General features: G+C 29.9%; 1 protein-coding gene across 6 annotated transcripts in view; it reads right to left on the reverse strand.

Annotated features, from left to right (window-relative positions):
• LOC107451346 (latrophilin Cirl) overlaps positions 1 to 12,657 on the reverse strand; it is a 627,655-nt gene that overhangs the window by 345,321 nt on the left and 269,677 nt on the right. The gene's annotated exons all lie outside the window — the stretch shown is intronic.

Below are 12,657 nucleotides of genomic sequence, written 5' to 3' on the forward strand. Positions count from 1 at the left end.
ATAATTTATGTAATTTAAGGAATCTATAACCGAAACAGTTTTGTAAAGCAAATGTCAATGTCATTCCTTCTTAGTTTTGTAATTTAAGATGCAAATTCAAGATGATTCACGATAAGTAATTAAAAAAAATTTTTAAAAAAATGAATAAATAATTATTTTAAACTCACATCATCATTATTTGACAAAAGCTATGTATTCAGTATTTTAGACTAAGTATTTCCATTTAAATANTGACATTATCATTATTTAACAAAAGATATGTATTCATTATTTCAGACTAAAAAATCCCCTATTTAAATATTTCATGATAATTTACATAATTTAAGGAAACTGTAACCAAAACAGTTTTGTAAAGCGAACGTCAATGTCATTCCTTTTTATTTTTGTAATTTAAGATGCAAATTCAAGATGATTCACGATGAATAATTCAAAAAAAAAAAAAAAAAAAAAAAAAAAAAAAAAAAAAANAGAACTATATGTAAATAAATAATTATTTTAAACTCACATCATCATTATTTGACAAAAGCTGTGTATTCAGTATTTTAGACTAAGTATTTCGATTTAAATAATTTATAATAATTTATATAATTTAAGGAATCTATAACCGAAACAGTTTTGTAAAGCAAACGTCAATGTCATTCCTTTTTAGTTTTGTAATTTAAGATGCAAATTCAAGATGATTCACGATGAATAATCAAAAAAAAAAAAAAAAAAAAAAAAAAAAAAAAAGAAAAGAAAAACTATATGTAGATAAATAATTATTTTAAACTCACATCATCATTATTTGACAAAAACTATGTATTCTGTATTTTAGGTTAAGCATTTCCATTTAAATAATTTATAATAATTTATATAATTTAAGGATTCTATAACCGAAACAGTTTTGTAAAGCAAACATATATATCTATATATGAATGAAAATATGAGAGATTTCTTGAACATAAATATTTATTTTAAACTGACATCATTATTTCTTACAAAAGCTACGTATATATTTTAAACTAAAAATTCCCTATTTAAATGATTCACAATAATTTACATAATTTAGCTGGAACGTCATCCGGAACGTTTTTGTAACGTGAAACGCCAATTAGTCAAATACCTTCAAAAAGCCTCTTTTTCCCGAGGAATTTCGTTCTCAACAATATCAACAATGTTGGAAGGGGGATTCGGTAATGTTTACTTTTATTTAACATGCCTAAAAATTCTTTCTGTTCTTCAACTAAAAACATAAAACTCTCATTCATCCGCTGGAATAGGCAGTGAACAGTAGATTTATTTTTCTTCTCCAGATACTGAATGTCATTTGAAAACTGACTTCATTCTTTGCTGTTATTTGACATTTGGAACATTTGGTCGCGTCGCAACTTTTGAAAAGGAAGAATGTTTTCGCAGATGGTCTTACTTCGAGAGAATTGTCTCAATTATTTCCAGAATTATGGATACCGGAAGCCATATTCTGATGTGTTTGGGTACTTAGCACGTGACCTTTGCCTTATGAACTCGTTCGAACAAGTTTTTACTTGTTTATTTTGACTATCTACTTTCAGACAAAACGGAAGAGTTATTGCATGATTTAGAACTACCTATTATTTCTTTTATTTTTTTATTTTTTATTTAATCGTTAATTTTTTAAATGAGTTTTCGGATTGAAGCAATTAGGACGAAGCATGATGTTATTAGCAGTTTCTTTTTAATTTTATTCATCTTATTTCTTCTTTTTTTCTTCTTCTATGCTTGAAAAGTGCACGAACTTAGATTAAGGAAATATTATTTGCAAAGACCCGGATTTTGAATTTTTGCAATTTTTTCCGTTAAGGGTATTTAATATGACTTACCAGGGAGTGTTTTGAAGATTTTTTTCAAATATAATTTTTTGTAGCATTTAGTCTTTTATTTCAAATTCTTTTATTTCAATTTTTTTTTTAAAATTATAATTAACTTTGTTTTAACTTTATTCATACATCTATCAAAAAATCAGTGCTTGTAAAAATTTCTATTTCCTTAACTTTTTAGTCTTTAGTTATTTTACAGCAGCATTTATACCTAGTACAATTAAATTATGTACTATACGTAAATTTAGGAACGAAATAATATTTAAGATTGAAATTTCTGATTAATTATTAGAGTTCCTTTTAAATTTATTTAACAGCCTTTTATTTGATGATTTATGGTCATTCCCCCTCCCCTCATTTTAAGGGTAACTTTAGAAGTCTTTTAGGTTATCAAAATCTGCTATCTAATTATTATTATTTTCTGAAATTTATGTTTTTTTTATTAGTGATTGGTTTAATTGTTATTAAAATGCATTTTTCTTTGTTGTTTGGGAAAATGGAGTTGAATGAGGAAGAAAAGTAACTAAAAAGGGTAATCTCAGCGCTTTTGTCTTTTTGGAAAATTTTGTCATATAGTTCAAAGCGAATATTGTCTAAACGTCCACTGTCCAATTGAAATTTTGTCACACAATCCACTGTTCAGAGAAAATTTTGTCAAATAAATCACTGTTCAAGGAAAATTTTGTCAAATAAGTCAAATCAGTTTGACGCAGCAATCTGGTAAATCTGGTCCTCATTAGCTTTGTCAGGAGAGTGCTCCAAAGTTTGGACTCCTTAATTTTAATTTTTGCTCATATCGCCATATCTCGAGAACTTATTGAGCGAATTGAAAATTTTTTTAAAAATATTTATTACCTTTTTTAAAGTTAATCGAAAAATTTTTGAATTGTTAAGTATACAATTATTCTGTAAGTCATTTTAAAGTATGTAAATTTACACGGCAAAATTTTTTGGCGAAATCGGTTGAGTGGTTTCTGAGAAATCGAACTTTAAATGTACAACTTCTTTAACACTTCTTTAAAACTATTCAACCGATTTCTCTCAAATTTTGTATTTTGCCATGTAAATTTACTTACTTTAAAATGATGTAAAATTTTTTGTACCTTACAATTTAAAATTTTTTTCTACTGCTATTTAATAAAATAAAAAATAATAAATATTTACTAATATTTTTTTGTATGGAATTATCTTTAGATAAACGAATTATATAATTGCGTGCAAACATTTTTCAATTCGCCTACAAATTTCTCGATATGTAGCAATTTTCGCAAAAAGTAAAATTAACATTAAGAGATCCAAGAGATTAAGAGATTTGCATAGCTCTTCTGACCAAACTATGGGGACCATATTTTCCAGATTGCGGCTATCCTCTATCTTTCAGGGGTCAGAAATCCGAATTCATCGAAAAAAAGAAATGTTTCTTCTGAGAAAGTACGTTTTTATGACTGATTTCGTATGTCGCCTTCTTGAACCATTAAGATCCGATCATTAGATCAAAAATTATTCAGGGTGATCCTTTTTTTTCTTCCTTTTTGGCACAATTATTAGTGCACAACTAAAGTCAAACCTACAAGATGAGACATCAAACCAACGATAAAGGCTATAGGTGGATGAAAATGCTGCAAATTGCATGTACATACATATCATCACATTGATTCCAATAATCTTAAATTAGGATATATAGCCTCTTTTGAATTCACCAATTATATATTATATGTAATAGTTGCTAACTAATTTCTTTGAAAACATGCGTTCACACCGAGTGATAGAATGAATTAAATCATTATTTCCGACTTAAATAAAAATTTTGAATGTAAAGTATAATGCACAACTTTGATTTTTTCCTAAATTTGTTCTAAAAATGTTTTTTTAAATGAAAAAATTATACTTAAAATATTTTGACATAATTATAAAGTTTAATTTCTGGCTGGCAAATTCTCTTAAATTTCTCACAATTCTCGGGGACTCAATATTAGGATTTTGAATTAAAATTCCAACTCATTTGCGCGTTTAAGTTTTTTTATTAATTTTAATAGATATGTCAAATACCATAGATGTCCATATTATCGAATAGCGAAAAGGGTAGTTTAGCTAGTATTTTATCTCAATACGAAGTACGTTTTGAATATTTTAAAGTAGTACAAGAAAAAAAAATAGAAATTTTTTTTTTAAGTTTCTATTCGTTTCTAGTCAAAGTGGTATTTTAGCTTTTCGAATCATTTGATGTTTTTTTTTTCAAAATTCTTCTTATTCCTGACTTTATGTAAACAATTGATTTTAGAATGAAAGTTTGTTGAGAAACTGGGATTAAATTTAAAAAATAATTTTTTCTCAGTGTACTTCATCATTTTTATTTGTGAATTTTTATGTTATTGATAGAAAAAAAAAAGAAATTGCTTTTAAGTTTTTATGGAACTTTGAAGTTTCTTTGAAATCGTGTGAACACAGAAAATGTCGCTTAATTTTATCTTCTTTTTCTTTTTTCCTTTTTTGTGTATGTGTATGTGTTTTACGAAATAATAAATTCAACTTGTTTATTAGTGTTAAGATTGCCAAGACTATTTTTTTCTTGTGAAGCTTCTTGTAGCTGAACTTTCAAGCAATGACAGAAGTTCCGATTAGGTTCTTGCAAAAGAAGAAAAATAAATAAATAAAATTTTAGAATCGAAACTTCTTTACGAATGTTGGCAAATAAAAATTCCTTTACTCAGACCAGAAGTTGGAAAATTTCCCAACGAAGAAAGAAGTGGAAGAAAAACGGATCATTCTATATAACTTTTGATCTAATGATCGAATCTTCCTATTCTAGGAATCAATCTTATTAGTTCGAGGGATTTATCTCACATATGCTGATTATTTAGTGCAGATGATATTTTAAGTTACAAAATCAGACACAAAAACGTATTTTCTCTGAATGATATTTGCAAGTCAGAAACCTTTGGATTTCTGACTTGCAAAATATAGAGGTTAGTCACAATCTGAGAAATATGGTCCCCATAGTTTGATCCGGGGGGCGATCCAAAGCTTGAGCCCCTTAATGTTAATTTTACTTTTTACTTATTCCGCCGTATCTCGTGATCATTTTAAGCGAATTAAAAAAAAATTGCACGCAATTACAAAATTTGTTTTTTCGAAAATAATTTAATACGAAATAGAACTTCTAGTAAATATTTATTATTTTATATAATAATACTTGAAAAATTTTTTAATTGTAAGGTATAAAAATTTTTACATCATTTTATGGGATGCAATTTTAAATGGAAAAATACAAAATTCAAGAGAAATTTGTCGAATATTTCCTGAGAAATTTAATTTTAAAATTAACGACTTTTTCAAATTCTCAAAAAGACTGCACTAATTAATTAACATATTTGAGGTTACCCCCTCGAACTATTAAGATTTAGTAATTGAGCGTGAAAAATCGATTATTAGATCAAAAGTCATTTAGTGTGGTCTGGTAATTTTCTTGAGCACTGTACATCAATTAAAACGTTTCCTCCATGTTCTCTTACTTTTACATCGTGAGTGAGCTTTTCAGTCCAGGCACAGTCTGAAATGCGCTTTTTAGAAAATGGACGACGCAGTTGGGAACACGTGTTTTAGAAAATGGTCACTGCCCGAAATACGTGTTATAGAAAAATGGACGCAGCTCAAAATGAGCATTTTCAATGTACAGCCAAAATTTAACAACTAAACGAAGAAATTCATACACTATAAAAAATTTCCGGATCGAGTAACAATAAAAAATAGCGCTTCTCCGGCTGCCGGTACATTTCACCGTAAAATCCATTTTTACCGGATCATGTGACGTAACAAAATGTCTGATAAACCGTAATTTTTACCATAAAATCACTGATCAGTCTAATTAAATAAATATTTCTGTACAAATTAAGGACGGAAATAAGGATTAAATTAATTTTACGGTAAAAATGGATTTTCCGGTAAAATAAATATCACGGATGATGTACCCAAACGGACCATGCTGGTATTTTATACCACAATTTGATCTGGAATTTTTAAAGTGTGCTTACTTTTCCTTTTTTTTTCTTTCTTTAAAGCATAATCATTGTGTCCTGGGCTTCAGGGTTGGAGTGATTGAGTATATTACAGATGTAACTTTTCAGATATACCTTCTTATTTAGAGCACTAAACAATTAAGGGATTTTACGTCAGTTTAATACCACCATTTTAAATTTATAGGTCCCGTGATAACCTTGTAAGGAAAACAGTTGACTTTTAATATTTTTTTTTCAAAAAAAGGTAATTTAAAGAAAAAATATATATATAGCAAGTGACGATTTAGGCAAATGAGCATAACATAGTAAATTTATTTGAATTAAATTGTTTACTCTTTAAAAAAGGAACAATTTTCAAAAAAGAATAAAAGGAATAAAAAAATAAGAATTTTTCTAAAAATAGCTATGTCCATTTTTCTAAACACGCATTTCGGTCTGCGTTCTTTCCTTTAAACGAGCATTTTGAGCTGTGTTCATCTATTTAAACACACATTTCGAGTCGTGCCCATTTTCTATAACACGCATTTCGAGCTGTGTTCATTTTCCAATACACGCATTTTGATCCTTGTCCATTTTCTATAACACGCATTTCGAACTGTTTTAATTTTCCTAAACACACATTTTGAGCCTTGTTCATTTTCCTAAACACGCATTTCGAGCTGTGTTCATTTTTCTAAACACGCATTTTGATCCTTGTCCATTTTCTAAAACACGCATTTCGAACTGTTTTAATTTTCCTAAACACACATTTTGAGCCTTGTTCATTTTCCTAAACACGCATTTCGAGCTGTGTTCATTTTCCTAAACACACATTTTGAGCCGTGTCCGTTTTCCAAAAACACGCATTTCGAGCTGTGCCTAGAATAAAAATCTCACCGAAAATCTTTGAATATTTTAAACGCTTACGCAGACCATTCTTCGGAATGTCTTGACATTTCATAGCCTCCTCTCAGCAATCAAACGCTCGATTGACCCAAACTAAATTTTCATTTCACTTTATTTTAAGTCAACGGAGACTGGAAGTATTTATAACCATACATCAATGCTACTTTACGATGACGTGTAGAAAGTACTTAAAAAAAAGGAAGCCCCAAGTACTGAGATTGAAAAGGAAGAAATCGTAAAGGAGATCGAAGTATTCAAGATTTTTTTATGATTAAATCGTAAAACTTCAGGTGGCATTGCTCTTTCCAATAGTTTTCACAGCGTTTCTTTTCGTTTATATTGTGCTCAACATCATATCCGGAATCGTAAATTTTTAGCCTAACTTAAATAAAAACATTAAAATAAAATGCAATTTTCTTTTGGAAGAAGTTTTAATAGGTTTGAATTCCTGAACGATCATGATCATGATCAGAAAAATAGTTCAGAATTTTCTGTATTATTTTAAAAATATGAGAGTTTGATGTTAGTGTTTTAGTTTACATTTGAATTCTNAACGTTTCCTCTACGTCCACCAACTTTTATATCGTCCGTCAGTGAGCTTTTTAGTCCAGGCACAGTCTGAAAAGCGCTTTTTTTAAAAAATGGAAGCAGTTGGGAAGACGTGTTTTAGAAAATGGTCACTGCCCGAAATGCGTGTTATAGAAAAAGGACACTGCTCAAAATGAGCATTTTCAATTTCAGGATCGAGTATCGATAAAAAGTAGATACATTTCACCGTAAAATCCATTTTTACCAGATCATGTTACGGAACTAAATGTTTGATAAACCGTAATTTTCAGCATAAAATCACTGATTACTCTAATTAAATAAATATTACGGTAAAAACTACGGTATAACATTTTTCGGTAAAAATGACTTTTCCGGTAAAATAAATTTTACGGATGATGCACCCAAAGCGCTGGTATTTTATTCCACAATTTGATCCGGAAATTTTTGCAGTGTGCTTACTTATCCTTTTTTCAAAGCATAATTATTATGTCCTGGACTCGAGGGTTTGTGATTTGAGTATATTATAGATGTAACTTTTCAGACATTCCTTCTCATTTAGAGCACTAAACGATTAGAGGTTTTACGTCATTTTAATACCGCCATTTTAAATTTATAGGTCCTGTGATAACCTTGTGAGGAAAACTGTTGACTTTTAATATTTTTTTCAAAAAAAGGTAATTTTAAAAAAAATATATATTTATATATTAAGTGATGATTAAGGTAAATGAGTATAACATAATAAATTTATTTGGATTAAATAGTTTATTCTTCGAAAAAGGAACGGTTTTCATACCAGAGAAAAACAGAATAAAAAACTATGTCTTTTTCTAAAAATTGCTACGTCCATTTTTTTGAACACGCATTTCGCGCTGCGTCCATTCCTTTAAACGCGCATTTTGAGCTGTGTTCATTTTCTTAAACACACATTTTGAGCCTTGTCCATTTTCTAAAACACGTATTCCGAGCTGTTTTAATTTTCCTAAACACACATTTTGAGCCTTGTTCATTTTCTAAAACACGCATTTCGAGCCTTTTAGTTTTCATAAACACACATTTTGAGCCTTGTCCATTTTATAAAACACGCATTTCGAGCTGTGTTCATTTTCCTAAACACACATTTTGTGCCGTGTCCGTTTTCCAAAAACACGCATTTCGAGCCTTTTAATGTTCATGAACACACATTTTGAGCCTTGTCCATTTTCTAAAACACGCATTTCGAGCTGTGTTCATTTTCCTAAACACACATTTTGAGCCGTGTCCGTTTTCCAAAAACACGCATTTCGAGCCTTTTAATGTTCATAAACACACATTTTGAGCCTTGTCCATTTTCTAAAACACGCATTTCGAGCTGTGTTCATTTTCCTAAACACACATTTTGAGCCGTGTCCGTTTTCCGAAAACACGCATTTCGAGCCTTTTAATTTTCATAAACACACATTTTGAGCCTTGTCCATTTTCTAAAACACGCATTTCGAGCTGTGTTCATTTTCCTAAACACACATTTTGAGCTGTGTCCGTTTTCCAAAAACACGCATTTCGAGCCTTTTAATTTTCATAAACACACATTTTGAGCCTTGTCCATTTTCTAAAACACGTATTCCGAGCTGTGTTCATTTTCCTAAACACACATTTTAAGCCGTGTCCGTTTTCCAAAAACACGCATTTCGAGCTGTGCCTAGAATAAAAATCTCACCGACGATCTTTGAATATTTTAAACGCTTACGCAGACCATTCTTCGGAATGTCTTGACATTTCATAGCCTCCGCTCAGCAATCAAACGCTCGATTGACCCAAACTAAATTTTCATTTCACTTTATTTTAAGTCAACGGAGACTGGAAGTATTTATAACCATACATCAATGCTACTTTACGATGACGTGTAGAAAGTACTTAAAAAAAAGGAAGCCCCAAGTACTGAGATTGAAAAGGAAGAAATCGTAAAGGAGATCGAAGTATTCAAGATTTTTTTATGATTAAATCGTAAAACTTCAGGTGGCATTGCTCTTTCCAATAGTTTTCACAGCGTTTCTTTTCGTTTATATTGTGCTCAACATCATATCCGGAATCGTAAATTTTTAGCCTAACTTAAATAAAAACATTAAAATAAAATGCAATTTTCTTTTGGAAGAAGTTTTAATAGGTTTGAATTCCTGAACGATCATGATCATGATCAGAAAAATAGTTCAGAATTTTCTGTATTATTTTAAAAATATGAGAGTTTGATGTTAGTGTTTTAGTTTACATTTGAATTCTGAGTCTTTTTTACGCCGTTTGTCAATCAAATTGATACTTTTTATAATGTTTTGATGGTCAATGGCGCTAAGGGATATGTTTAAATTCAGGAGCAACTATGTTGATCAGAAAATAGTTCCAAATTTCATCAAATGTTATTGGTTTTGTTAATGATTGAATCATTGGTGACCGACTTCAATTAATACCATTTATGTATCAAACTAAACTTGTATTGTCTCTCAGAGCAAAGTTTCATTAAAAATTTGAGTTATAGAACGAATTCGGAAAAGCATCGAAATTTCAACTGACTATAAATTCATTTGGGCAATAGTAATACAGTAAATTACGCTTGTAGCAGTCTGGAAACGAATTGAACTTATGCTGTCACCCCGCATAGAGCTTCAGTAGAGATTTAATTGCTCTACACTGGAAAAAATTCCGGTAAAAAATACTGGCAGTCAATATTTTTTACCGTAAAATCCATTTTTACAGGAACATGTTACGGAACAAATGTCTGATATACCGTAATTTTTACAGTAGTAATTAGCGTAAAATCTCTAATTAAATTAATATTACTGCAGAAAATTGAGGTATAATATTTTACGGTAAAAATGAATTTTACGGAATGAGCCCAAAGTGCTGGTACTTTGTAACGTAATTTGATCGGGAATGTAGTGAGTCGAAAGAAAAAAAAAATCGAAAATTGGATTGCGATATTCCATCATGAAACACACGAATGTGAGTTAATAAAACAAATTTTGAAAATGGCAACAAAAAGAAACCATTCGAATGGAATAAAGTAAAAATTAAAATAAACACGAAATAATGAACTTTATTTAAAGAAAAATATCTTAGAAAATTTAAAGAAGTACTTAACTGTTTTCTTTATCAATTCAGAATTTTATTCAACGCCATGAATTCAAATTGAAACACATTGACTAAACTGCTCCTAAGTCGTAAAGAATTTTCTAGTTGTTGCCACGTGGAAATTGAAAATCAATTATATCTGCGTTGTTACGTTTGCAAATGCAAACATTGGTGAAACATTCGTTTAAGAGCAAAGTGTTGGCAACATTTTGAATACAAATGATTAATGTGCTTGAAAATTTGTAGTAGGAGGCAAATTTGCTCCAGAAGAGGGTGAGTTTCATTGTTTTAAAAGAATTCGATTCTATAATTCGATTTTTCTGGGCTGATTCGAATTCGTAATCAAAGAATTTAAGTTTGGGTAAAAATCAATTTCATTCGAATGCCGCAATCAGTCGAAAACAAGTAGAATGTGTCCCCAGTTTAAATAAATATATAATTAAATTGAAGAATTGGTAAATGCTGTACTTTTTCATATGAGTTCCTACCATTCTTTTAATTCAAATTTCTAGTCACTAAAAAACACTATATTTACGATTGCTATAAACTAGAGACATACCGGAAGCGTGGCAGCGATTTTCCAATACAGCGACTTTTAGCGACCCATTCTCCTTGGCATTTTTTTAAATAAAGACAAAAAATGATTTTTGTCTTTTGTTTTAGTTTAGGTAGCAAATTTGTAAAAAATAAAAGCTTGCATTATAATTACGACAAACGCTTAGAGGAAAATCTAAAAAAAATTGGTGGAGTCGATAAAGGTCGTGGGCTTGCAAATTAGCTGCCCGGCAATTATCCGGTACCTGGTCGGTTTTTCATTTCCCGGTCCCAGTTTTTTTGTCTCAAGACCAGTACTGAACAGATTTACCGAGTTTCCAGTGCCAGATCTATTCGTCTATGTTCAAAAGTACTATATTCAGATTTACAGTAACCTTAAAACTATACTTAAAAACAATTGTAGTTTTATAAGTCCATGTATTTCAACAGTTTCTTAACAATCAAGCTGAAATAACTGCTTCAGGCACTGCATATTTTACTCTTGCACAAAATTTTAATTCAGAGAAACTTAGAAAAAGTGGACACTGCACACTCTTGGGACAGGAGAAATATTATTCGCTAAACAGAAGTGCATGTTTAAGAGAGCGATATGCAAATTCAGAAATCTAATTCTAAAGACTATTTTAACTTAACTAATATGATAGTTAAATAAATTAAAAAAATATAAATAAACTATTTCAACTATCAGCAACAACCTACTGAAAGTAACCTTGTCGCTCTAATCAGCACGCAACATGAGATGCAGTAACGAAATTTTCAGTATTTAAACGAACAATCAATCAATTATTTAAACTATCACAGCTACCACTTATGGAAAATAACCTTGTCGCTCTAATCAGCACGCAACATGAGATGCAGTAACGGAATTTTCAGTATTTAAACGAACAATCAATCAATTATTTAAACTATTACAGCTACCACTTATGGAAAATAACCTTGTCGCTCTAATCAGCACGCAACACGAGATTCAGTAACGAAATTTTCAGTATTTGAACGAACAATCAATCAATTATTTAAACTATCACAGCTATCACTTATGAAAAATAACCTTGTCCCTCTAATCAGCACGCAACATGAGATGCAGTAACGAAATTTTCAGTATTTAAACGAACAATCAATCAATTATTTAAACTATCACAGCAATCACTTATGGAAAATAACCTTCTCTCTCTAATCAGCACGCAACATGAGATGCAGTAACGAAATTTTCAGTATTCATACGAACAATTCTTAATCGATTATTTTTTCTGTCTTCCTCGGTAAAAATTCAACTCAGTTCATAGTTTGAACAATCAGCTACCGCTTATGGAAAATAACCTTGTTGCTTTAATCAGCATGCAACATGAGATGCAGTAACGAAATTTCCATTATTCATCCGAACAATTCCTAATCAATTATTTTTTCCATCATCTTTTACCAAAAATCCAAAAGCTTTTTTCTACAACGAATTGGAAATATTTTATGGGAATCATCATGAGCAAAATATCTTGTGTTAAATATAATAGGTTAATAATTTTTTTAAACTGGTTGTGTCATGCTGTCACACTTAATGCATACTTTAAACATTAACACTTAATGCAACTTTAAAACATTTAACAAAAATGAAGTTTAAAAAGTATGCACGTTATGGGTAACACATTAAAGTGAGAAAAAAAAAGTTACCAAAATCTGACATATTACTTAGAGAAGGACCGTTAAAAACAAATGGTTTTTCACCT

This window comes from Parasteatoda tepidariorum, chromosome 2, assembly GCF_043381705.1.
Source record: "Parasteatoda tepidariorum isolate YZ-2023 chromosome 2, CAS_Ptep_4.0, whole genome shotgun sequence".
Classification (NCBI taxonomy): Eukaryota; Metazoa; Arthropoda; class Arachnida; order Araneae; family Theridiidae; genus Parasteatoda; species Parasteatoda tepidariorum.